Genomic DNA, 26,180 nt, shown 5'->3' on the forward strand with positions numbered 1-26,180 from the left:
TATATAATATATTATATAATATATAATAGATGTCATGTAATATAATATATAATATATTATAATTTATAATATTTATAATAAGATATAAATAACACATATTTATATAATTATAAATATAATATATTATAATATAATATATTATATATAATTATAAATATAATTATACTATAATAATATAATATATTATATATAATATATGTCATATTATATGAAATATTTAATGATATTAAAAAACAATATATGTTATACAACATATATTATATAATGATATATGTTATATTATAATAATATAATTAATATATTATAATAATATAATATATATTATAAGTATATAATATACTAAAAACATCATAAAATATCCTTATAATTTATATTATATTTTTAATAATAATATAAATTATGTATTATATAGAAATATAATAATATATTTAATATACTTAATATGTTATGAATATAATGCATATGATTTATATAATATATTATATATAACATAATACATTACTAATTATTATATAATATAGAAGATGTTGCAGAAAAAACAGAATGAACTTTTTGGCCAACCCAATATTATATTATAAGATGTAATATAATATATTATATATAATATGTATTATACTATATAATATATAGTATATCACCCATTATTATTAAATTAAATTGTATAATATATTATATTATTATATATTATAATATATTATTATAGTATATAATAATATATATTATTTTAATATAATGTATTATATTATATACATATTATGTTATATATATTATATATTATATAATGTTATATTATTATACAATACATAATATATATTATATTTTATATAATATATCATGTGTAATATTGTATATATGTTTAATATATTATTTATATGTAAATATATAAGTATACATATAAATGTTTTATATATAAACATATTTATATATATATGTTTTTATTTAAACATATTTATAACATAACTATTGTAAAAATGTTTACTTACTATTGCCTTTACTGGTATTCTTCAACCTCTGTAGCAGATCAAAGCTAAAGTCAGCAACATTAAAAAACTACCTTAGAATATTAAAAAGAGGTCGACTATTGGATACCATAAGCACTATGCTGTGATTTAATTTTACAGCTGTTATTTAAAATAAGTTCTATTTCAGAGCCATCATATCATTTCTTTAAGAAAATATTCTGATCAAATTCCATTTTTAAAAGTACTGAAATTGTAAACCACAAAGAATCCCAAGACTTAACATCTTAGACAGACAGGATTTGGAAGGTGCACTAGAACTCTTTTTAAGTTGTTGGTGTTTGTCAAGTGACTAGAATATGGCAGGTTCATGAGACAAGAGTGTTAAGGCTTAACATCTGAGAGTTGAGCATCCACATTTCTGAAATTTTGTTCACAACTTTTAATCAGTTTATAAATTTTATCACAATTTAAATATAAGTATAAATAAAATCCCAGAGCTATGGTGATAATGTAACTACATACTAGACAACTAAATTATAAATGGTGTTAAAATTTACCTTGAAGTTAGTAATTCCCTGGCGGTTCAGTGGTTAGGACTCTGCGCTTTCACTGCTTGAGGGCCCAGGTTCTATCCCTGTTTAGGGAACTAAGCCGCATGGACCAAAAAAAAAAAGTTAATACTTCGATTTATGCCAAATCGATTGCTCAGCCAGTAAAGTATTTTGGTTCATGTGACATGACACTTATAGGCAAAACAACAATCTAATCCATTTGGTCCAATATTAGCTACTGTAGTAAAACACCAGAATTACTGTGATCATGTTTTGCAACAGAAAGTAAGGGAAATCCTTCTGCCTTCTGATTAGATCTGAGGTGAGTTAATTTGTTCCCTATGAACAATGAACATTTTCTATTGAAAAATAGGCAGAGAATAATCCTATTTGTTTAAACAGTTTATCTGATTAAAAAAATCAGTGTTTTAATAAATATAAAAATAGTGAACAGAAAGACATATATAATTTTATAAGATTCCTAGAAACAAATGTGGTTTATTCTCAGTTCCCCTATAGTGTTAGCTTTGGTGATTTAGTATGCAATAAATTTACACAGCTCACAATTTATTTTATACTACATATGTTTTTTTCTTCTCTAAACTGTGCTCTGTACACAACACATGTGAATCTTGCAACTGCATGTTGGTAGTGTTTTAGAAATCTAAAAATTGTATTCCTTATTAACTGAGTCAACAAACATATATGGATTTCCTACCATGTGTCAAGTCTTGAGATAGGTTATGGAGAAATTAAAAGTGGCAATGACACGCCCTCAAGGCTTTTAAGTTCAAGGAAGAGATACATAATTTAACTAACCATTAGAGTACGACGTAGTAAGAGCTTTCCCATTTACAACAGAGATATGCACAAGCAAAGAGGATTTGTAGATGTACACCTCAGCTTTCTTGCTGACTGTGACAACTCTGAGTTATGTGGCAAATGATTTCTAAGAGACTCTCCACCAGCCTGGGTCCTTGGTTGTCCACAGCAATAACCTTCTCATTAAACCACTCTCTTCCTTCTTTTATTTCCCCACCCCCTTGCAATAATCCCTGGGACCTCAAATAAGGCACTTGCATACAAATAATTTATCTCAATTCTTGACGCAGAATAACTCAAGCTAAGACACAGAGTGAACCCCATCCCTTTGGCAATTACGGTTGATTCAGGGGTGGGCATGGACCTGGAATAGTCCCAGACAGAGCCTTTCCCTGGAACTGATGCTGAGAGAAGCCTTTTCTTTCTGCCAATGTTTCAGTTGGTGCAGCCAACACCATGTTCCCTTCACATGGAGATCTATATGTTGGAGGAGAGGAGTGTGTGCGAAAAAACGTGTCCTGGCAGTTCCTATAGTTTTTTCTTTAATTCTGCAAACTACCTGGTATCCTTACTAGTTAAGCTACCTGTAAATCCCATTTCTTATCAAAGTTAGCATTTTTGTTTATACTGTATGTGATCAAGAGTAATGTCTAATGCATAACTGTGAGAGGAAAGAGCTAATTAAGTAGGAGAGGTTGAATTAACTGACTTGAACTTCAGGCTGGTAGAAATGGAGTATAAAAATGACATGAGGGTTACAGAGGTACAGGTGACTTTGGATGAACTGCATGTGAAAGTCCACGTGTATAGCACATAGTAGAGTCTCTGTGTTAGCATATGTGTGTTTATACAGTGAGGGACATAAAATATTGCATTCTTAAAATTCTTTTCTAATATTTTCTAAGATTCTTTCTCTTTTTACTTTGAATTATTTCTCATTTTATAGGCAAGAACATCACCCTATCAAATATTTCTTTTTTTAATTTATTTTATTGAAATATAGTTAATTTATAATGTGCTAATTTCTACTATACAGAAAAGTGATTCAGTTACGTGTATATGTGTGTATATATATAGTATATATTATATACTATATATATAGTATATATATAGTATATAATATATACTATATATATTGTATATATATATATTCTTCTTCATATTATTTTCCATTATGGTTTATCACATGATATTGACTATCGTTTCCGATGCTATACAGTAGGACCTTGTTGTTTATCCGTTCTATATATATTAGTTTACATCTGCTAACCCCAAGCTCCCAATCCCTCCCTCCCCCAACCCCCCCAAATATTTCTAATTTAATTTAAAGGGCTTAGTTGCCAAATGTAGCCACTTCATCCATAGGTCTCCAAGGTGAAAGAAGAAACAGTTTCTTTAAATGAACTTTATGAAGGTCTAAAATGTGGAAAGGACTCCTTTGCTACAATACAAGGATTCACTTGTAGTGAAGGGAAGAGTCGGATAATTTATGTGTGTTATTGATTTACAATTGGGATTCTAAGCTTGATGGATTTCTATTACGAGAGGAGGTGAGCAGTTGCATTTAAACATGTCTATTAATCCTGTATATATACTATCTTTATGGTAAAGCCACATTACCTGAGGTGCGTAATTCTGAGCACCAAATAAATGTGTCACTTGATGAATGGTTTATCTAAATTAAAAATTACTCCTTTTGACAATTAAAAACATGTGCTCAAGTAGTAGTGCATATCTATTAGGTTTAAATAGCTGTTAAAATTTATATCCGGAAAATTCTTCAAAGAAAATATATATTATTGCCAATTAACTTTAAAATATGTCAATTTTTTATTACATTTAAAAACATTAGCTTTTATACTCATTTTCTAAAAGTTTACTTTAAAATCATGTTAAAAAACTTAGAGTCTTGGGCTTCCCTGGTGGCGCAGTGGTTGAGAGTCTGCCTGCTAATGCATGGGACATGGGTTCGTGCTCCAGTCCGGGAAGATCCCACATGCCGCGGAGTAGCTGGGCCGGTGAGCCATGGCCGCTGAGCCTGCGCGTCCGGAGCCTGTGCTCCGCAACAGGAGAGGCCACAACAGTGAGAGACCCACGTACCAAAAAAAAAAAAAAAAAAAAAAACCTTAGGGTCTATTGAAAATATTACTTTTATCTGTTCATATATCATTGTTTTTAAAATTAAGTCTGCATCTATATTATAATATTGGCTAATTTTTAAAGAAAATATTAATATTTGTATTATGTCATTTAAAAAATAAAGAAAACAATACTTTTTTTCTGACTTGCCAAGAAAGATCTCTCTTTGTTTCCATAAAGTTTTAACATCTAGGGAAATTAATTTTATTTATTTATTTATTTATTTTTTGCGGTACGCGGGCCTCTCACTGTTGTGGCCCCTGCTACTGTGGAGCGCAGGCTCAGCGGCCATGGCCCACCGGCCCAGCCGCTCCGCAGCGTGTGGGATCATCCTGGAATGGGGCACGAACCCGTGCCCCTGCATCAGCAGGCGGACTCTCAACCACTGCGCCACCAGGGAAGCCCTAAAATTGTAATTAAAGAGAAATAAAAATTTCTAATGCTTTTGCAAATAATTCATTTTAATATTTATTTTTTGGCTGCATTAGGTCTTAGTTGCAGCACGTGGGACATATGTGGGATCTTTAGTTGTGGCACACTGTCTTCTCTCTAGTTGTGGCATGTGGGTTTTCTCTTCTCTAGTTGCAGCACGCAGGCTGCAGAGCACGTGGGCTGTGTAGTGGAGGCATGTGGGCTCTCTGGCCGAGGTTTAAGAGTTCAGTAGTTGTGGCGCGCAGGCTTCGCTGCCCTGAGGCATGTGAGATCTTAGTTCCCCCACCAGGGATCCAAACAGCTTCCCCTGCATTGGAAGGCAGATTCTTTACCATTGGACCACCAGGGAAGTCATTAAAATAATTCATTTTAATACTTTTTTTGTTTGTTTGTCTTAAAATGTATTTTTTTTACTCTACATTGTTTGAATACATGGAAAATACACTCTAATTGTCACTATTTACTTCATTTCTAATTACTCCAGCTGATATTACTTCTAATGTGAGAGTTGTCAAATATAGCCCTGAATGATAAAATGCTTACTAAAAAAGTTTTATGAAAACCTAACTATTGTTAGTGTACTTTGTTCTATGCCATCCCCTCCAGAGAATAAAGTATTAAAAGGCTACATTTGTTAGAACTGAGAAAATATTAAGTGATTAAAAATATTATATCTGTAATCTACATTGATTTAGTTCTGGATTTGAGCAGTAGTTTTAGTAACTAATTTAAATGTAAAAATAGGATTTATTAATCAGTCACATGCATTTGCTGCAACAATCACAGGTAAGACGGTATAAGAAAAAGATCAAGAGAATATTTGTTTGAGAATTTCTCATTATTTGTGTGTGAAGAACTCTATTGAAGTGAATAAAATAGTTAGCTGAATAGATCTGGATAGGAATAAATAGGAGAGGAATAGCATAGAATTAATTCATTGTATTTTGAGTTTTGACAGACTTTTAGCTGTCACTGCATATATTCAAAACAAGTATCCTTCACATGAATATGTATCAATTTCTAAAACCAAGGACTATGGAAAATTTAGTTTGGAACAAAGTATATATATATATATATCACTCCTTTAAATCCCCCAAACTTACACTTTCCCTGCAAAGCTTTGGCTTATTTTAAATGTGATCCACATCTACCTTATTTTTTCTTCCAATGTCCGCTGCACTTCAGCAATCTCATTTCCTCAGTCCATTGACATATGTTGCTAGGTGGTAACAAAACTCCATCTCAGAAATGTCAAACTAAATGAATGAGGCAAAATCACAGAAAACAAGGTTATCCTTTGAGCTGTCCGAGTTCCCAGGTGCTGAATGTTCTGATCCATCAGCTCAGCTGAACTCAGGGAGGCACACTCCAGTCCTCTAGCTGGTCAGTGCCCCTGAGTTCCAGTGCCACTAAAGGACATTTCTGAAAAGCAACTTAAGGTCAAAATGCCCTGTGTCCCAGATAACACAGTTATGCTAAAAGTAGAAATGGTGGAATGCATCCAACTTTCTAAATCTTTAACTTGAAAAAAAATTAACTACTGTAAAATATTTAAGGAAATAGCTTATTATTTATTTATAACTGTACTATGACATTTATAATTTAATATAACAGTAAGAGTGATTGACGAACTGTGTTGAAGTGTGTTGCAATAATAACTTGTTCACCTAAAATTAGGAGATCCATATTAACTTGGAAATAACTAATTTATAATAACAGAATTTTGTTCTGGATGCTGAGGATACAATATCTACTGCATGAATAAAATTACAAGCATGCAACTTCAGAGTTTAACTTGAAAGATTTGATAATTGAGAAAGAAAAAGTAACACAAATTAATACCAGTGCTTTTCCAGAAGACTGCCTGGTCTGCTAGTCACGTAGACATTCTAGGTTTCTTTTGTGGTATGCGGGGCTCTCACTGTTGTGGCCTCTCCCATTGTGGAGCACAGGCTCCGGACGCACAGGCTCCAGATGCACAGGCTCAGTGGCCATGGCTCATGGGCCCAGCCGCTTCGCGGAATGTGGGATCTTCATGGACCGGGGCACGAACCCGTGTCCCCTGCCTCGGCAGGCGGACTCCCAACCACTGCGCCACCAGGGAAGCTCTAGGTTTCTTATTAGTGTTTCATGGGGCATCTTTGTTCCATCTTTCTACTTTTAACCTATTGTTGTCTCTATATGTAAAGGGGATTTCTTTTAGATATCATGTAGTTCTGTTATTTTATTTAGTCTGATTGTTTCTGCCTTTTAGCTGAAATGCTTTTTAAAAATCATATTTAATGTAATTATTGCTATATATGGCTTTAAATAAATTGTCTTGCTATTTGCTTTTTACTTGTCATATCTGTACTTTGTTCCTTTATACTTGCCTCCTTTTGGATTATGTCATTTAAAATTTTCATATTATCTCCTGCTAAGGAGGCAGCCATATTTCACAAGGCATAGTATCAACTTCCCAAACTCTAATTGGAAGTGGGTTTGGCTTTTGACCTGATGGCAGACACCACAGAGCACGGCAGGGCTTTGTGGCATGGTGTGATGTGGAAAGATAAAGCTGGCCAGTCCCAGCTTTTTTCATGGGAATCCGAGTAAGGAAATGTGAAGAGAATTTTCCACTCAGCAGTAAGTGCTGAAGCTGAAAGGTCATGATACAGAGACAAGGGAAACTGTGTTACATTATCTGCATGACAATATTACAATATTGTAATGACAATATAAAAAGAATCTGACACTTTGTACGTGAAGAGATATTTGCAGACAGAATGAGGAAGAAACTCTATGAGAATGTACAGTGGGAGCAAGATGGCAATTCATGGGTAGATAGACTGTCCTCTCTTTCCCATATTTCTCAATTCCAATCCCAGTCTGTGTGTATGCCACTAATAAACTTTTCTTAGGGTAACTTGAATGACCTTCTGTTCCTCAAACTAAAAAATCTGAGTAGATATTGGCATTATAATGTCACTTCAATTATATGGTGCTTAGTTATAGCACTGAAAAAGTAAGAGAAAAGAAAATCCTCAAAAATATTAACAAGAAAAATATAAAAATAATATTAGCAACAAAATATATATATATATATATATGTTGTTATACTTAGTTATTCTATAACCATGGAAATAATTGTTTAAGTGGTCATCATAAATATTAAAATATTTAATGTATTTTAAATAGTGATATAAATTTGATTTTTTTCTGACACAAATATGTTGAAATAATTACAACTGACTCTTTTATAAGTCTATAATTTTCTTTCCTTTTTTTCTTTGCTTTTTTTAAACATAACTGGCATGGGTTTAAATGGATGACTGATTATTTAGCTATGAATCAAAAGCAGTTAAATTTGCCTCATCTACTAACTGCTTTGAATAAATCTGATCATTGAAGCTCAATTTTACTTTAAGATTCGTCGTCACATTAATTCATTTTCTTTCCAGATAGTTTCAGTTCTTTTTGTTCAAACACTTAAAGACCTTAAAACAACAACATTAGCATTAACTCTATTTCCACAGGAGATTCAGTAAAGTAGTCCTCCCTTGATTCTTTCATTTGAACTCTTTAATTAGAAACTAGCATAATTTTATTCAAACATTACTTGAAATAGAGTAGTATAAGAACTCAGAGATGAGGTGTTTTCTCCCTCCCATTTTTTTTTTGTAACTTCCATTATGAGCATATTTTCCAGACTCTTTACTACTGATTCCGATTTTCACACTCTAAAGTGAGGATTGCTCATCTCTACCCATCCTCTCTCTCTTTTCAGGATTTAAAGGTGAACACTGTGAAATTAACATGAATGAGTGCTTCCCCCTTCCTTGTCAGAACTGTGGTGACTGTAAAGTCGGGCTCAACAATTTCAGGTAGAGAAAACCAAAAAACATCTATATACATGTTCATGCATCTAGATGTATCCAAATGTATGCATATTTATTATGTCAGTGGACACATTGAACAACACTTCTGCTTATTAACAATTTGCTGTGCTATGGTTATTTGAATTTTCAGCTTTAAAATTTTACAATGGAGTTATTAAATTTCTTGTTTAAAAAGAGTGTTTGCAGACCTGGGTTTTCTGGACCTCTATGTGAAACTAATGAGTGTTCCTCTAAACCTTGCCAAAATAATGGAATCTCTGTGGATCTGACAAGTAGGTTAGAGGCTACATTTTTTTTCTGAATCAGTTATTTTTATATGTAAAGTATAACAAACAATAAAGTGAACACACATGTGCCCATTATTCAACTTAAGAAGCTGAACATTGCTGATACTCTTCTGTTTGTCCTCAAGTACTCCTCCACTCTCCCACCCAATTATATTGAATATCCTGAATTTATATTTATTGTCCTTGCCTTTAGCATACATAAATTAACTATTTGTAAGTATGCCTGAACAAAACACTCTTTAGTTTGCATATTAATGTAATTGAGATAATATTGTGTGTCGCCTTCCGAAACAATCCATTTTGTTGAAGATGACATTTCTGTATTATCTGTTAGTGCATGTGTCTGTTGCTCATTTTTAACTATTGTAGTATATTCCATTTAAATATATGCCAATGGCATTTATGTTTCTCCTGGTTGTAGATATTTGGGTTATTTGTCTCTTTTTCTCCTAGAAATAATAACACTATTAAGGTTTTCAAATACTTCTCCAAATATGCAAATACAAATGTCACTCTAGGTTTCATACACAGAGAATATTTGGACCTTTGGGTAGCCACTTTCATATTTATTATATCATGTTTTTTTTTCCCAATGCACTTTGAAAATGGAATATTCACACTGTTAAGAGAGTGAGTAAATGTTCCTATTTGCAGTGTCAAAATGTTCCATTTGGGCTTATCTGCTGTTTGTAAATTATACCTCCTTTTGGTTTTCCTCTGCATTCCCATATGTGAGAACACATATACATTTCAAGATATTTCATTTTCTTTCTAGAAATGCCTATTTATGGCATCTGTCCATTAATGTACTCTTATTGATTTGTAAGAACCTTTATATATTCTAATTAATACTTCTTTTAGTTGTATGTACTGGGTAGGCTAAAAACTCTGTTTGGGTTTTTCCATAAGATGTTACAGAAAAACCCAAATGAAAGTTTTGGCCAACCCAATACTACTGAAAATATATTCTACTGTTTGTGGCTCGACATTTCACCTCCTTTATGAAAATTGTGAGTACCAAAACTTATTTTTAATGTAATTGAATTACTCATTCACTTTGTGTATGGCTTGATTTGTTAAATCTTGTTTAAAAATGTTTTACCCTAGGATTAAAAGATGTTTCTTATATTTCCTTTTAAAATATTTAAGCTTCTGCCCTTTATATATTTTTTAACATGTTTATTGGAGTATAACTGCTTTACAACGGTGTGTTAGTTTCTGCTGTAAAACAAAGTGAATCAGCTATACGTATACATGTATCCCCATATCCCCTCCCTGTTGCGTCACCCTCCCACCCCGCCTATCCCACCCCTCTAGGTGGTCACAAAGCACCGAGCTGATCTCTCTGTGCTATGCGGCTGCTTCCCACTATCTATTTCACATTTGGTAGTGTATGTTTGTCCATGTCACTCTCTCACTTCATCCCAGCTTACCCTTACCCTTCCCTGTGTCCTCAAGTGTGTTAGCATACAGTATTTGTTTTCCTCTTTCTGCCTTACTTCACTCTGTATGACAGTCCCTCGTTCCACCCAACTCACTACAAATAACTCAATTTTGGTTATTTTTATGGCTGAGTAATATTCCATTGTATATATGTGCCACATCTTCTTTATCCATTCATCCATCGATGGACACTTAGATTGTTTCCATGACTTGTCCTGGCTATTGTAAATATTGCTGCAATGAATATTTTGGTATATGTCTCTTCTTGAATTATGGTTTTCTCAGGGTATATGCCCAGTACTGAGATTGCTGGGTTGCATGGTAGTTCTATTTTTTATTTTTAAGGAACCTCCATACTGTTCTCCATAGTGGTTGTATCAATTTACATTCCCACCAACAGTGCAAGAGGGTTCCCTTTTCTCCACACCCTCTCCAACATTTATTGTTTGTAGATTTTGTGATGATGGCCATTCTGACTGGTGTGCAGTGATACCTCATTGTAGTGTTGATCTGCATTTCTCTAATGATTAGTGATGTTGAGCATTCGTTCATGTGTTTGTTGGCTATCTGTATATCTTCTTTGGAGAAACGTCTATGTAGGTCTTCTGCTCATTTTTGGATTGTGTTGTTTGTATTTTTGATATTGAGCTAAATAAGCTGCTTGTAAATTTTGGTGATTAATCCTTTGTCAGTTGCTTCATTTGCAAATATTTTCTCCCATTCTGAGGGTTATCTTTTCATCTTGTTTATGGTTTCCTTTGCTGTGCAAAAGCTTTTAAGTTTCATTAGGTCCATTTGTTTATTTTTGTTTTTATTTCCATTTCTCTAGGAGGTGGGTCAAAAAGGATCTTGCCGTGATTTATATCATAGAATGTTTTGCCTATGTTTTCTTCTAAGAGTTTTACAGTGTCTGTCTTTATATTTATGTCTTTAATCCATTTGGAGTTTATTTTTGTGTATCGTGGTAGAGAGTGTTCTAATTTCATTCTTTTACATGTAGCTGTTCAATTTTACCAGCACCACTACTGATGAGGCTGTCTTTTCTCCATTGTATATTCTTGCCTCCTTTATCAAAGATAAGGTGACTATATGTGCGTGGGTTTATCTCTGGGCTTTTTATCCTGTTCCATTGATCTATATTTCTGATTTTGTGCCAGTACCATACTGTCTTGATTACTGTAACTTTGTAGAAGATTTTGAAGTCAGGGAGCCTGCTTCCTCCAGCTCTGTGACAAAATTTAACACCCGTTTATGATAAAAACCCTCCAGAAAGTAGGCATAAAGGGAATTTACCTCAACATAATAAAGGCCATATATGACACACCCACAGCCAACATCATTTTCAATGGTGAAATACTGAAACTATTTCCACTAAAATCAGGAACAAGAAAAGGTTGCCCACTGTCACCACAATTAGTCAACATAGTTTTGGAAGTTTTAACCACAGCAATCAGAGAAAAGAAGAAATAAAAGCAATCCAAATCGGAAAAGAAGAAGTAAAACTGTCACTGTTTGCAGATCATATGATACTATACATAGAAAATCCTAAAGATGCTACCAGAAAACTACTAGAGCTAATCAATGAATCTGGTAAAGTAGCAGGATACAAAATTAATACACAGAAACCTCTTGCAATGCTATATACTAATGATGAAAAATCTGAAAGAGAAATTAAGGAAACACTCCTATTTACCATTGTAACAAATAGAATAAAATACCTAGGAATAAACCTACCTAAGGAGACAAAAGACCTACCCTTTATATTTAAATCTTCATCTATCTGAATAGTGTGTGTTTATGAGCTGTGTGGTGGAAGGGAAGCACATAAGTTCATTTTTTCCATGTGACTAACCAGTTGTTCCTGCTACTCGTGTTGAATGAGTACATTTTTACTCACTGATCTGCCTGATCGGCAATGCTTTCTTGTTGCAGATCAAGTTCCCATACATGACTATGTGTATTTCTCTGTCTCTATTCTGTTTCCTTAGTTCAATTAGTTGTCCACGTTTCAGTACCATAAATATTTACTACTTACATTTGAAAACCTCAATACTGATAGTGCAATACATCTCATATTTTTAATCTGCTTCAAGAAGATTTAGTTACTTTTGACAGTTTCTTCTGTTCCGCATAAATCCTTACATTCCAACAAGCAAACAAAGACCAGGTAGAAGTTTAATTGGAATTTAATCAAATTTGTAGGTCAATTTGAGAAGAATTGATATTTATTTATTTATTTGAGCCTTTTAAAATATCTTTCCAAAAAAATAAAATGAACAAATTCAATTAGACATTCATTGATTAAGATAAAAAAGAGACTAATTTACCAGGTCACAGTTGTTCTCCAGGTACCAAGGGCTATGTCTGTGTGTTTTAATAGAGTTTCAACATGTAGAATTGCTGTAAATTTGTATCACAATCTGCTAAAGTTTCTGATAATCTTCTATTATTTCTATGGCCCTCTGGCCTTGCACTGTCCAATCTGGTGAAGTAGATAGGGCCAAGCTTGTATCCAACCCTGCAACTCTCAAGACTTTCAAAGGAACACTAATTACTACAAGCCCCATAGGGATACAGAATTGCTTTCAGTTTAAAATCTTGATAAGTCTGAAGGAACATTACAAGATCTTCCAATTGGGCTTTCCTCCATAATAGCTCTATTCCAATATGAAAATTCTATTATTAAATATATTAACTACACTATACATTCTGGGACTGTGGTGAAAAGCAAAACAAAATAAAACAAAACAAGACAGATTTATTACCCATCTAGCAGATCTGAATAATCTTTTACTCCTATTGGTGAAGCAGTGGTATTTCAAAAATAAGTATAAGTTCAGAGGGAGCTGAACTCAATGACTCCTAAAAGTGTAAACATTTTAATTTCATCATTGAATAGTCATATGAATAAAAGGTCTCAGCTCCCTCTGAAGAAGGCTTTAGGATGATATAGGGAACATCTGTGACTATATCACAAGATCTTAATGCAAAGGGGCGTCCTTCAGTTGAGGGACTGCATCTGTGACATAGCTTAGGTTTGAAATTATGTAAGCACCTAGGAATCCCAACAAAGACAACTGGAATTACATTTCTGCCCTGCAGATCCATATATTTCATTCTATATATACATAAAGTAGCATCATAGCATTCTGTCCTCATGTTTCATTTCTAGAAAGTCATCACCAACTAGCCATTGCCCAGAGTATCTGTGAATCTATCTGTTGATCATCATTCTGTTTCTCTGATTTATATGGTTATTTGCTCATTGTTGTATCTGGTAGTCAAGCCTATCTAGCAGGCTTCATCCCATTATTCTTGGATCCCATTATTCTCATTCATATCAGGGACCCTAGCTTCCCTGCAGCAAGCCACATTGTCACCTCCAGTCTTTAAAGGGCTATCACCACAAAGCTCACTGAAACAGTAGTGACCCTTACCCACCCTATTTCAGTCTTGTGAGTGGAGAAATTCCCTTCTATATCCTGTGGGGATAGAAAGTAAGAGGTACCTGGGCAGCTTACACATAATTGATCCATTCAGACATTTCCATTAACAATGAGCCTATGAACTCTGGCACTTCTACCTCACTGACCTAAACTGGAATTAAGCTCTGTTTTTGATCAGACAGCCTATCTGACACCACACCCAATATTAGCATCTTAAATCTTTTCTCTCCATCCATATCAATAAATTCAGCTCATTTAAGTCATATTTATTCTCCCTTGGTCTGATCACCTTAGATCCAATCCCACACATTCTCCCTAATTTTGTGACAATACAGATTTCTGGGGTTTTATGCAATTCTTTCAAGGCATAAGACTATCTGTTTCTAGCTAAATGTTTCCATCTCTCATCAGCAAAGGTGGAATCTAACTCTTTTTATGATCTGAAACCAATGAGAAATGCTTGGAAGAGGCAGGGGAAAACTGGCAACAGTTTATAAGTCAACTCTTTCAGAAGTATTTAACGGAAGACTTGTATGCTGAGAAGTGCATATTCCCTAAGTCACAGGGGAGCCTGTCCCTGTTGCCTCTCCCAGTAGGGAAGTTAAAGTGAATTCAGAGATTTATAGTTCTGAGCCATGTCTATCCTCTCTCTACAGAGGTATGAACTCCTTCAAAATTACTATACAGGTTGTTTGCTGCTGTTGTTTAGCCAAAAACTGAAAACTCAGTGGTTAAAAATAACAATCATTTATTATTTTCATATCTGTGGTCTTCTAAAGCTTAGCTAATATACAATGGGTTCACCCAGGTTTCTGTGTAACACAGCTGATGGGGGAGGTGTGTTTGCAAGTCTGTTATGTCAGTTGAAGAGCTCCACTCCAAGTGTCTCTCATCCTCTTTGGACTAGCATGTTCTTCTCATGGAGTGGCAGAGATTCAAGAGAACGAGCAGAAACATGCAAAGTCTCTTAAGCCCTGGGCTCAGAAATACCATCCTTCTTCTTTACCTATAGATCACTGTCCAAAGAAAGACTCATGGCCAAGCCTGAATGTGTGGGGCAAATAAGCTCTCTTCCTATGGTAAAGCTCTGACCAGGAAAAGTGGTAAAGAACTAAGATAAAAAATGCTATCAACTAAACAGAAGCAAGGATTAGTACTTGGAAAATATGTCTACTATTTGCAGACTGAAGCATGAGGTATCAGCTGCCTGGCATTTCCAATTTGCCCTGCCTGAGGCCTGAGAGATACCTCTGAGGCAGAGACCAGGATAAAACATATAGTAGAACCAGAATAACCTTACAAGTCTAAATGAAGGTTTTCCATATGAATTCATTACATGGCTCTGGAAGACCACTTTCCCAATTCCAGAATAAGATCTCAAAGAGAAACGGAAGGAAGCCACTCAAAATGCCTTCTGCTTGAAAGAGAACCACGTGGTGGGTTCATGAACACAAGAATGATGAGTTCATTTACAGGGTTGATATTGACCCTTTAATCTATCTGATGACAGCAAAGTGTTTCAAAAACCGAGAAAATCCTAAAAATCTTGATGGAAAATAACCAACTACTACTGGTGAGCAAGGTAACAGTCCAACATACAGATCACTAAAGAGCTTTTGTACATATTAATCCTCAAGCTCAATGCATGATTAGGAAAAACTGCTGCCAATACAATATTCTGACTGAGCTGTGATTGAAATACAGCCTCTTCAGACATGAAATAGATATTGGAGCTTTCTGAATATAGCTTTTGATCACCAGATTAGTGGTGCACTGCCCAGTGCCAGCATCTTTTTCCAGAGATCCCCCCCAGAGGTCAGAAAGTTAGGGAAGGAAATAAAGGTGCCCCAGCCTAAGGCCTGGCTCTATTCAGAGACATCCTTTGAGGATGATAGTGTAACAAATAGGAGATATTTGAAACCCCAAGACAATTTCCCTCTGCTTAAAAATGAAATGGCAGCCACTTTGGGAGACAGTTTAGCAGTTTCTTACAAAATTTACAGTATGATCCAACAATCACACTACTTGGTATTTGTTGAAACTTATATTCCACTCAAAAAACTACTAACAGATGTTTATATAATGGTTTTATTCGTAATTGTCAAAACTTGGAAGCAGCCAAAATGTCCATCAGTAAATGTATGTATAAATAAACTGTGGTACATCCTGACAATGGGGTATTAGTACTAAAAAGAAAGGAGCTATCAAGCTATGAAAACTCACAGAGGAATCTTAAATGTGTATTACTAAATAAGAGAAGCCAATCTAAAATAGTTTACATTTATTATTATTCCAACTACATAACATTCTGGAAAAGGCAAAACTATGGAGACCATAAAAAGATAGTGGTTGTCAGATTTTAGGGGAGATGGAGGGGTGAGTAGATGAAGCTCAGAAGATATTTAGGTTAGTGAAATTCTTCTGTACACTATTGTGGTGCACAAGGCACTATAGTTTTGTCAAAATCCATAAAATATACAGTACCAAGACTGAACCTTAATGTGAACTATGGACTTGAGTGATAATGTTGGGTTCATTATTTATAATAAATGTCCCACTCTGTTAGGAGGGGGCAGTGTTGACAGTGGGTGAAGTTTTGCATGTATGTAGTTATGGGCTATGTGGGAACTCTACTTTCTGCTTAATTTTGCTGTGAACTTTAAACTAATCTACAAAATAAATTCTATTTTAAAAAATGCCATCAACACAGCACCCTTTTATCTTTTCAGTGTGTAATTGCACAGGGCCTAACAAGCTTGCTTTGGCCTGAGTTTGAGGCAACAAGCTTTCTGTAATACCTGAGTAGGAGCCATAGAAAACTGAGCACTAAGCATTGGCTGAAATCTGTGAGAGGATATGAAAAAACATGGGCAAAGAGCACACACAAGCAATTCAAAGGGTAAAGAAATAAACAAGCAGTCAACAAATAATTAGGAAAACTGAAATAAAGTGAGAAGTTTTGTCTTTCCAAGGCGAATCTAATCCACTGCTCATGGGAGGATAAAGAGCTATGTTGGGAAAAGTATCATAAAGTTATGGATAGGTATATGCCTTAGAGAAATCTTAAATACAGGTACAAGGAGATACGTACAAGGTTACACATTTGTGATATGTTTACGGTGATGAAAATTTAGAGACATTCTAAGTAAACAAAAATGTAATATAACAATAAAAGAAAACTATATAATTATTTAGTATGAATTAACTACCTAAGAATATATACTACTTAAATATTTATTGAAAATATGATTGAATGGAAGAAAAAATTATCAGAATAATACATGCAACATATTGTTTAGTAAAAAAAATTGTAAGAACCTGCCAAGCTGTCTTCCAAAGTGACTATTCCAGTTTTCATTTCTACCAACAGTGAATGAGACCTTCTGTTTCTTCACATTCTCACAAGAATTTGGTGTTGTCAGTGCTCTGGATTTTGGCCACTCTAATAGGTGTGTAGTGGCATCTCACTGTTGTTTTGATTTGCATTTCCCTGATGACATATGTGGAGCATCTTTTCATTGCTTCTTTGACCTCATTATGTCTTCTTTGTTGAGGTTGGTTAAGGTCATTGGCCTATTTTTAAATTGGGTTATTTGTCTTCTTATTGTTGAGTTTTAAGAGTTCTTTGTATATTTTGGATGGCAGTCCTTTACTAGACATGTCTTTTGCAAATACACTCTTCCAGGTTGTGGCTTGTCAGGTAATCCTCTTGACATTGTCTTTCACAGAGCAGATTTTATAAAACTTTAATGAAGACAAGCTTATCAGTTCTTTCTCTCATAGATCATGCCCCTGGTGTCATATCTACAAAATAACCAAACCCAAGATCATCTAGATTTTTTTCTTTCATTACCCAAGGTCATCTAGGTTTTCTCTTTCATTACCTTTGAGGTGTTTTATAATTTTTCATTTTGCAATAAGTATGTGATCCATTTTGAGTTAATTTTTATGAAGAGTATAATGCCTCTGTCTAGATTGGGTTTTGTTTGTTTGTTTGGTTTTTTTTGTATGTGGACGTCCAGTTTATCCAGCACCATTTATTGAAGAGACCATCTTTTCTCCATTGTATTGCCTTCCTCCCCTTTGTCAAAGATGAGTTGACAGTATCTATTGGACTCTACTTCTAAGCTCTCTACTCTGTTCCATTGGTCTATTTATCTGTTATTTAATAATACCATGTGGTCTTGATTACCAGAGCTTTATAGTAAGTCTCCAAGTTGGATAGTGTCAGTCCTCCTACGTTTTTTTTTTTTTTCTACAATATTGTGTGGGCTATACTGGGTCTTTTGCATTTCCATACAAATTTTGGGTTCAGTTTGTCAAAATCCACAAAATAACTTGCTGGGATTTTGATTGGGATTTCATTAAAACCAGAAATAAATTTGTCTAGAAGTGACAATGAATTTGGTAAAGTAGCAGGATACAAAACTAATGCACAGAAATCTCTTGCATTCCTATACACTAATGTTGAAAAATCTGAATGTGAAATCAAGAATACACTCCCAATTACCATTGCAACAAAAATAATAGAATATCTAGGAATAAACCTACCTAAGGAGACAAAAGACATGTATGCAGAAAATTATAAGACACTGATGAAAGAAATTAAAGATGATACAAACAGATGGAGAGATATACCATGTTCTTGGATTGGAAGAATCAACACTGTGAAAATGACTCTACTACCCAAAGCAACCAACAGATTCAAGTCAATCCCTATCAAACTATCACTGGCATTTTTCACAGAAGTAAAACAAAAAATTTCACAATTTGTATTGAAACACAAAAGACCCCGAATACCCAAAGCAATCTTGAGAAAGAAAAATGGAACTGGAGGAATCAGGCTCCCTAACTTCAGGCTATACTACAAAGCTACAGTAATCAAGACAGTATGGTACTGGCACAAAAACAGAAATATAGATCAATGGAACAGGATAGAAAGCCCAGAGATAAACCCATGCACATGTGGTCAACTTATCTTTGATAAAGGAGGCAAGAATATACAGTGGAGAAAAGACAGCCTTTTCAATAAATGGTGCTGGGAAAACTGGACAGTTACATGTAAAAGAATGAAATTAGAACACCTACACAACATACACCTACACAAACACTATACACAAAAATAAACTCATAATGGATTAATGACCTAAATATAAGGCTAGATACCACCAAACTCTTAGAGGAAAACATAGGCAGAACACTCTATGATATAAATCACAGCAAGATCCTTTTTGACCCACCTCCTAGAGAAATGGAAATAAAAACAAAAATAAACAAATGCGACCTAATGAAACATAAAAACTTTTGCACAGCAAAGGAAACCATAAACAAGATGAAAAGACAACCCTCAGACTGGAAGAAAATATGTGCAAATGAAGCAACTGACAAAGGATTAATCTCCTAAAATATACAAGCAATTCATGCAGTTCAATATCAGAAAAACAAAAATCCCAATCCAAAAATGGGCAGAAGACCTAAATAGACGTTTCTCCAAAGAAGATATAAAGATTGCCAACCAACACATGAAAGAATACTCAACATCATTAATCATTAGAGAAATGGAAATCAAAACTACAATCAGATATCATCTCACACTGGTCAGAATGGCCATCATCAAAATATCTACAAACAATAAATGCTGGAGAGTGTGTGGAGTAAAGGGAACCCTCTTGCACTGTTGGTGGGAATGTAAATTGATACAGCCACTATGGAGAACAGAATGGAGGTTCCTTAAAAAACTAAAATTAGAACTACCATACGACCCAGCAATCCCACTACTGGGCATATACCCTAAGGCAACCATTAATTCAAAAAGAGTCATATACCAAAATGATCATTGCAGCTCTACTTACAATAGCCAGGACATGGAATCAACCTAAGTGTCCATCAACAGACGAATGGATAAAGAAGATGTGGCATATATATATATATATATATATATATATATATATATTATATATATATATTATATAATATATATATTATATATATATATATAATGGAATATTACTCAGCTATAAAAAAGGAACGAAACTGAGTTATTTGTAGTGAGGTGGATGGACCTAGAGACTGTCATACAGAATGCAGTAAGTCAGAAGAAAAAAAATGCCATATGCTAACACATATATATAGAATCTAAAAAAAAAAAAAAAAAAAGAAAAAAGAAAAAAAAATGGTCAGAAGAACCTAGGGGCAAGACGGGAATAAAAATGCAGACCTATTAGAGAATAGACTTGAGGATATGGGTAGTGGGAATGGTAAGCTTTGACAAAGTGAGAGATTGGCGTGGACATATATACACTACCAAAAGTAAAATAGATACCTAGTGGGAAGCAGCCGCATAGTACAGGGAGACCAGCTTGGTGCTTTGTGATCACCTAGAGGGGTGGGATGCGGGTGGGTGGGAGGGAGACACATGAGGGAGGAGATATGAGGACATATGTATATGTATAACTGATTCACTTTGTTATAAAGCATAAACTAACACACCATTGTAAAGCAATTATACTCCAATAAAGATATTTTAAAAAATTGAAATAATCTAACAACTCACTTAAAACCAATTGTTGTATCTGTATATTTAGTACAAATTGAATTAAACTATAGACACTATAACAAGAAACATGTTGAAAATGATATTTATTGCAAAACACTTCATGATTACCTCCATATTTTTTAATCTCTTCCTTCCTCTTGGTTATTGGATCTGAGGTCTGAAACAGTTAATACTTGATGACATCATTTAAAGGCGAATTCCTTGAGCTATGACAGCATGTAGATGACAGCCCCAATTCATATACAAAGTCATTGCAAAACTGGATACTGGAATTGACATTTTTGACACTTGATAATTTATGTTTGATATTCAGTAGAGATAATGTCCTTTTAAGCTATACTCATCAGTTCACTTAGGTCAGTAACAATAATGCCAACCTACTGAAAAAGTATAGCTAAATAGAGAATTCACCAGAACAATTAGAGTAATAGTGACAGCTCCATTCAAAGAATACAGAAGAAGAAATTTTTTCAAATGCTGGCTGCTGTTATTATAGCCAAATCATTATCACTATTATTTTATAGTGTGTGATGTTCATGATTTTAACAGTGCTTTACTGTTATAAAGTTGAAAATGATTGGTTAAGGTGCATTTAAATACATATCAAAATGTGTACATTTTTCTATAAATTTTTACCTAGAAACCAGTTATTAAGCTGAATGACTTCTAGTCAATTGAATATTTTGCCATAGCACCATTGTTTCAGATTAAATCTGTGACCTTATATACTAAAATTATAATAATGACATAAAAGACTATTTTAAAGATAATTACTCTGTGGAGAAAATATATTAGGTAGAAAACAGAAGACTCAAATAAATAGAATTAGAAATGAAAAAGAAGTAAAAACTGACACTGCAGAAATACAAAGGATCATGAGAGATTACTACAGGAAACTATATGCCAATAAAATGGACAACCAGGAAGAAATGGACACATTCTTAGAAAAGCACAACCTTCCAAGACTGAACCAGGAAGAAATGGAAAATATGAACAGACCAATCACAAGTACCGAAATTGAGACTGTGATTAAAAATCTTCCAACAAACAAAAGCCTAGGACCAGATGGCTTCACAGAAGAATTCTAGCAAACATTTAAAGAAGAGGTAACACCCATCCTTCTCGAACTCTTCCAAAAAATTGCAGAGAGAAGAACAATCCATATGCATACTTTCCTTCTTTTCATTTTGTTTGAGGTACACAGAATGTACAACACCTTAAAATACAGCATCTTAAAGATGTAGATAAATTGAAACATTAAAAGTAAACTATGCATATCATAGAGTATTCAATATCCTCTTAGATTAATATTAAGTTTGATATTTTTCTATGTGCAAATGTTCAAACTACTGTTTTTACTTTTTATTACATATGCTTGTATACTTAAACATGCCTGTAACTCTTAAAAAATGAAAACTTATTAAAGAACAGAGAGTAAGATTTATATCATATTTTATAAATGGTTATTTTTTTAAAAAACATTAGAGTGTTTAACTTCATAAAATTTTAATACAGGACTCTTTATTCATTGTTCAAATAGAAAATATTAATAATTATTTGATTAAAAAATGCCATTACATACAAAGAAGAGTTGCTCAGGAATGCTGATTTAGTGTTACAAGAAAAAGGAATAAATTGCATTAAAATGTATTATAAATTCTCACAAAATTTCAATTGTTATAACACAGGCTAAGAAGTTCTTATAGTAAAGTTTCACCAGCAACATTTTATAGTTTCATTTTTGGATTTGACTGTAGGTTTCATATAAAATAATCTATTGAGATATATATATATATATATATATATATATATATATATAGGTCAAATCTTAATACTACAAAAATAATTTTAAATCAAAACTCTCATTAAAAACTCTATACTTCTGTGAAAAATGCCACTGGTAGTTTGACAAGGATTTCATTGAATCTGTAGATAACTTTGTGTAGTATAGTCATTTTGTCAATGTTGATACTTCCAATCCAAGAACATGGTTTATCTCTGCATCTGTTTGTATCATATTTAATTTCTTTCATCAGTGTCTTACTGTCTTCTGCATACGGGTCTTTTGTCTCCTTAGGTAGGTTTATTCCTAGGTATTTTATTCTTTTTGTTGCAATGGTAAATGGGAGTGTTTCCTTAATTTATTTTTCATATTTTCCATCACTAGTGTATAGGAATGCTAGAGATTTCTGTGCATTAATTTTGTATCCTGATACTTTACCAAATTCATTGATTAGCTCTAGTAGTTTTCTGGTAGCATCTTTAGGATTCTCTGTGTATAGTATCATGCCATCTGCAAACAGTGACAGCTTTACTTCTTCTTTTCTGATTTAGATTCCTTTTATTTCTTTTTCTTCTCTGATTGCTGTGGCTACAACTTCCAAAACTTTGTGGAATAATAGTGGTGAGAATGGGAAACCTTGTCTTGTCCCTGATCTTAGTGGAAATGGTTTCAGTATTTCACCATTGAGAATGATGTTGGCTGTGGGTTTGTCATATATGGCCTTTATTATGTTGAGGTAAGTTCCCTCTATGTCTGCTTTCTGGAGGGTTTTTATCATAAAAGGGTGTTGGATTTTGTCAAAAGATTTCTCTGCATCTATTGAGAAATTCATGTTTTTCTCCTTCAATTTGTTAATATGGGGTATCACATTGATTGATCTCCATATATTGAAGAATCCTTGCACTCCTGGGATAAACCCCACTTGATCATGGTGTATGATCCTTTCAATGTGCTGTTGGATTTGTTTGCTAGTATGTTTTTGAGGATTTTTACATGTATGTTCTTCAGTGATATTGGCCTGTAGTTTTCTTTCCTTGTGACATCTTTGTCTAGTTTTGGTATCAGGGTGATGGTAACCTCATAGAATTAGTTTGGGAGTATTCCTCCCTCTGTTATATTTTGGAAGAGTTTGAAAAGGATAGGTGTTAGCTCTTCTCTAAATGTTTAATAGAATTCACCTGTGAAGCCATCTGGTCCTGGGCTTTTTTTTGTTGGAAGATTTTTAATCACAGTCTCAATTTCAGTGCTTGGGATTGGTCTGTTTATATTTTCTATTTCTTCTTGGTCAGTCTCAGAAGATTGTGCTTTTTCTAAGAATGTGTTCATTTCTTACAGGTTGTCCATTTTATTGGCATATAGTTTCTTGTAGTAATCTCTCATGATCCTTTGTATTTCTGCAGTGTCAGTTTTTACTTCTCCTTTTTCATTTCTAATTCTATTGATTTGAGTCTTCTCCCTTTTTCTCTTGATGAGTCTGGCTAAAATTTCACAATGTGTATGGAAACGCAAAAGACCCCAAATAGCCAAAGAAATCTTGAGAAAGAAAACTGGAGCTGGATGAATCAGGCTTCCGGACTTATGACTCTACTACAAAGCTACAGTAATCCAGACAGTATGGTACCAGCACAAAACAGAAATATAGGTCACTGGAACAGGATAGAGGGCCCAGAGATAAACCCATGTACATAGGTCATCTTATTTTTGATAAAGGTGGCAAGAATATACAATGAAGAAAAGACAGCCTCTTCAATAAGTGGTGCTGGGAAAACAGGATAGCTACCTGTAAAAGAATGAAATTAGAACACTCCCTAACACCATACACAAAAATAAACTCGAAATGAATTAAAGACCTAACTATAAGGGCAGACACTATAAAACTCTTAGAGGAAAACATAAGCAGAACACTCTATGACATAAATCACAGCAAGATCCTTTTTGATCCACCTCCTGGAGAAATGGAAATAAAAACAAAAATAAACAAATGGGACCTAATGTAACTTAAAAGCTTTTGCACAGCCATGGAAAACATAAACAAGATGAAAAGACAACCCTCAGACTGGGAGAAAATATTTGCAAATGAAGCAACTGACAAAGGATTAATCACCAAATTTTACAAGCAGCTCATGCAGTTCAATATCAAAAAAACAAACAATATAATCCAAAAATGGGCAGAAGACCTAAATAGACATTTCTCTAAAGAACATATACAGATTTCCAACAAACACATGAAAGAATGCTCAATGTCACTAATCATTAGAGAAATGCAAATCAAAACTAAAATGTGGTATCACCTCACACCAATTAGAATGGCCATCATCAAAATATCTACAAACAATAAATGATGGAGAGGGTGTGGAGAAAAGGGAACTCTGTTGCACTGTTGGTGGGAATGTAAATTGATACAGCTGCTATGGAGAACAGTATGGAGTTTCCTTAAAAAGCTAAAAATAGAACTACCATATGACCTAGAAATCCCACTACTGGGCATATACCCTGAGAAAACCATAATCCAAAAGGAGTCATGTACTGCAATGTTCATTTCAGCTCTATTTACAATAGCCAGGACAGAGAAGCAACCTAAATGTCCATTGACAGACGAATGGATAAAGAAGATATGGCACATATATACAATGGAATATTACTCAGCCATAAAGAGAAAAGAAACTGAGTTATTTGTTGTGAGGTGGATGGACCTAGGGTCTGTTATATAGAGTGAAGTAAGTCAGAAAGAGACAAACAAATACTATATGCTAACACATATATATGGAATAAAAAAATGTTTATGAAGAACCTAGGGGCAGGACAGGAATAAAGGCACAGACATAGAGAATGGACTTGAAGACACGGGAAGTGGGAAGGGTAAGCTAGGATGAAGTGAGAGCATGGCTTGGACATACATACACTACCAAATGTGAAATAGATAGTGGGAAGCAGCCACATAGCACAGGGAGATCAGCTTGGTGCTTTGTGGACACCTGGAGGGGTGGGATAGGGATGGTGGGAGGGGGTGCAAGAGGGAGGAGATATGGGGATATATGTATAAGCATAGCTGATTCACTTTGTTTTACAGCAGAAACTAACACACCATTGTAAAACAATTATACTCAAATAAGGATGTTAAAAAAATAATCCTCTATACTTTGTCTTGGATCTTTTAATATGATTTAATCAGTACAGTCACTATATTTTAAAATAAGTCAGCTTTCTAGAAGCATAAAAACAATTTCTCTACTTATTAATTCTTTACTCATCTGAAGTAAGATAAAAAAACAACATAAAAGACTAATGTAAAGCAGAGGTTCATCTTAGGGCTCTATGCCCCTGTGATTATCTTGCATCTTTCCATCTGTTTTCATCACGGAAAAATCGCCTCATGTAAATTACAGTTGCTCTTCTTAATCTCAACTTTATTTTAATGTATTGAAGTTTTTTCAGAAGTCACCTGTTAAAATGCATTTTGGTGATTGGAAAAGTACGTTGAAAATGTAAGTAAAAATTTTTATATCACTACCAAATTAAAAGAAATTTAAACAAAAATGTTCAAAACCTTGACAACCTATTTAATTCCACTGAAACTTTTGAAATAAAGTCTTATCTTTTTTTTTTTTTTTTTGCGGTATGCGGGCCTCTCACTGTTGTGGCCTCTCCCGTTGCGGACCACAGGCTCCAGACGCTCAGGCCCAGCGGCCATGGCTCACGGGCCCAGCCGCTCCACGGCATGTGGGATCTTCCTGGACCGGGGCACGAACCCGCATCCCCTGCATCCGCAGGCGGACTCTCAAGCACTGCGCCACCAGGGAAGCCCATAAAGTCTTATCTTTTAATTGAAACATCTAGGGTCATTTGTAGAGACGTGGATGGATCTAGAAACTGTCATACAG

This window comes from Leucopleurus acutus (assembly GCF_964270905.1).
Source record: "Leucopleurus acutus genome assembly, chromosome: 15".
NCBI lineage: Eukaryota > Metazoa > Chordata > Mammalia > Artiodactyla > Delphinidae > Leucopleurus > Leucopleurus acutus.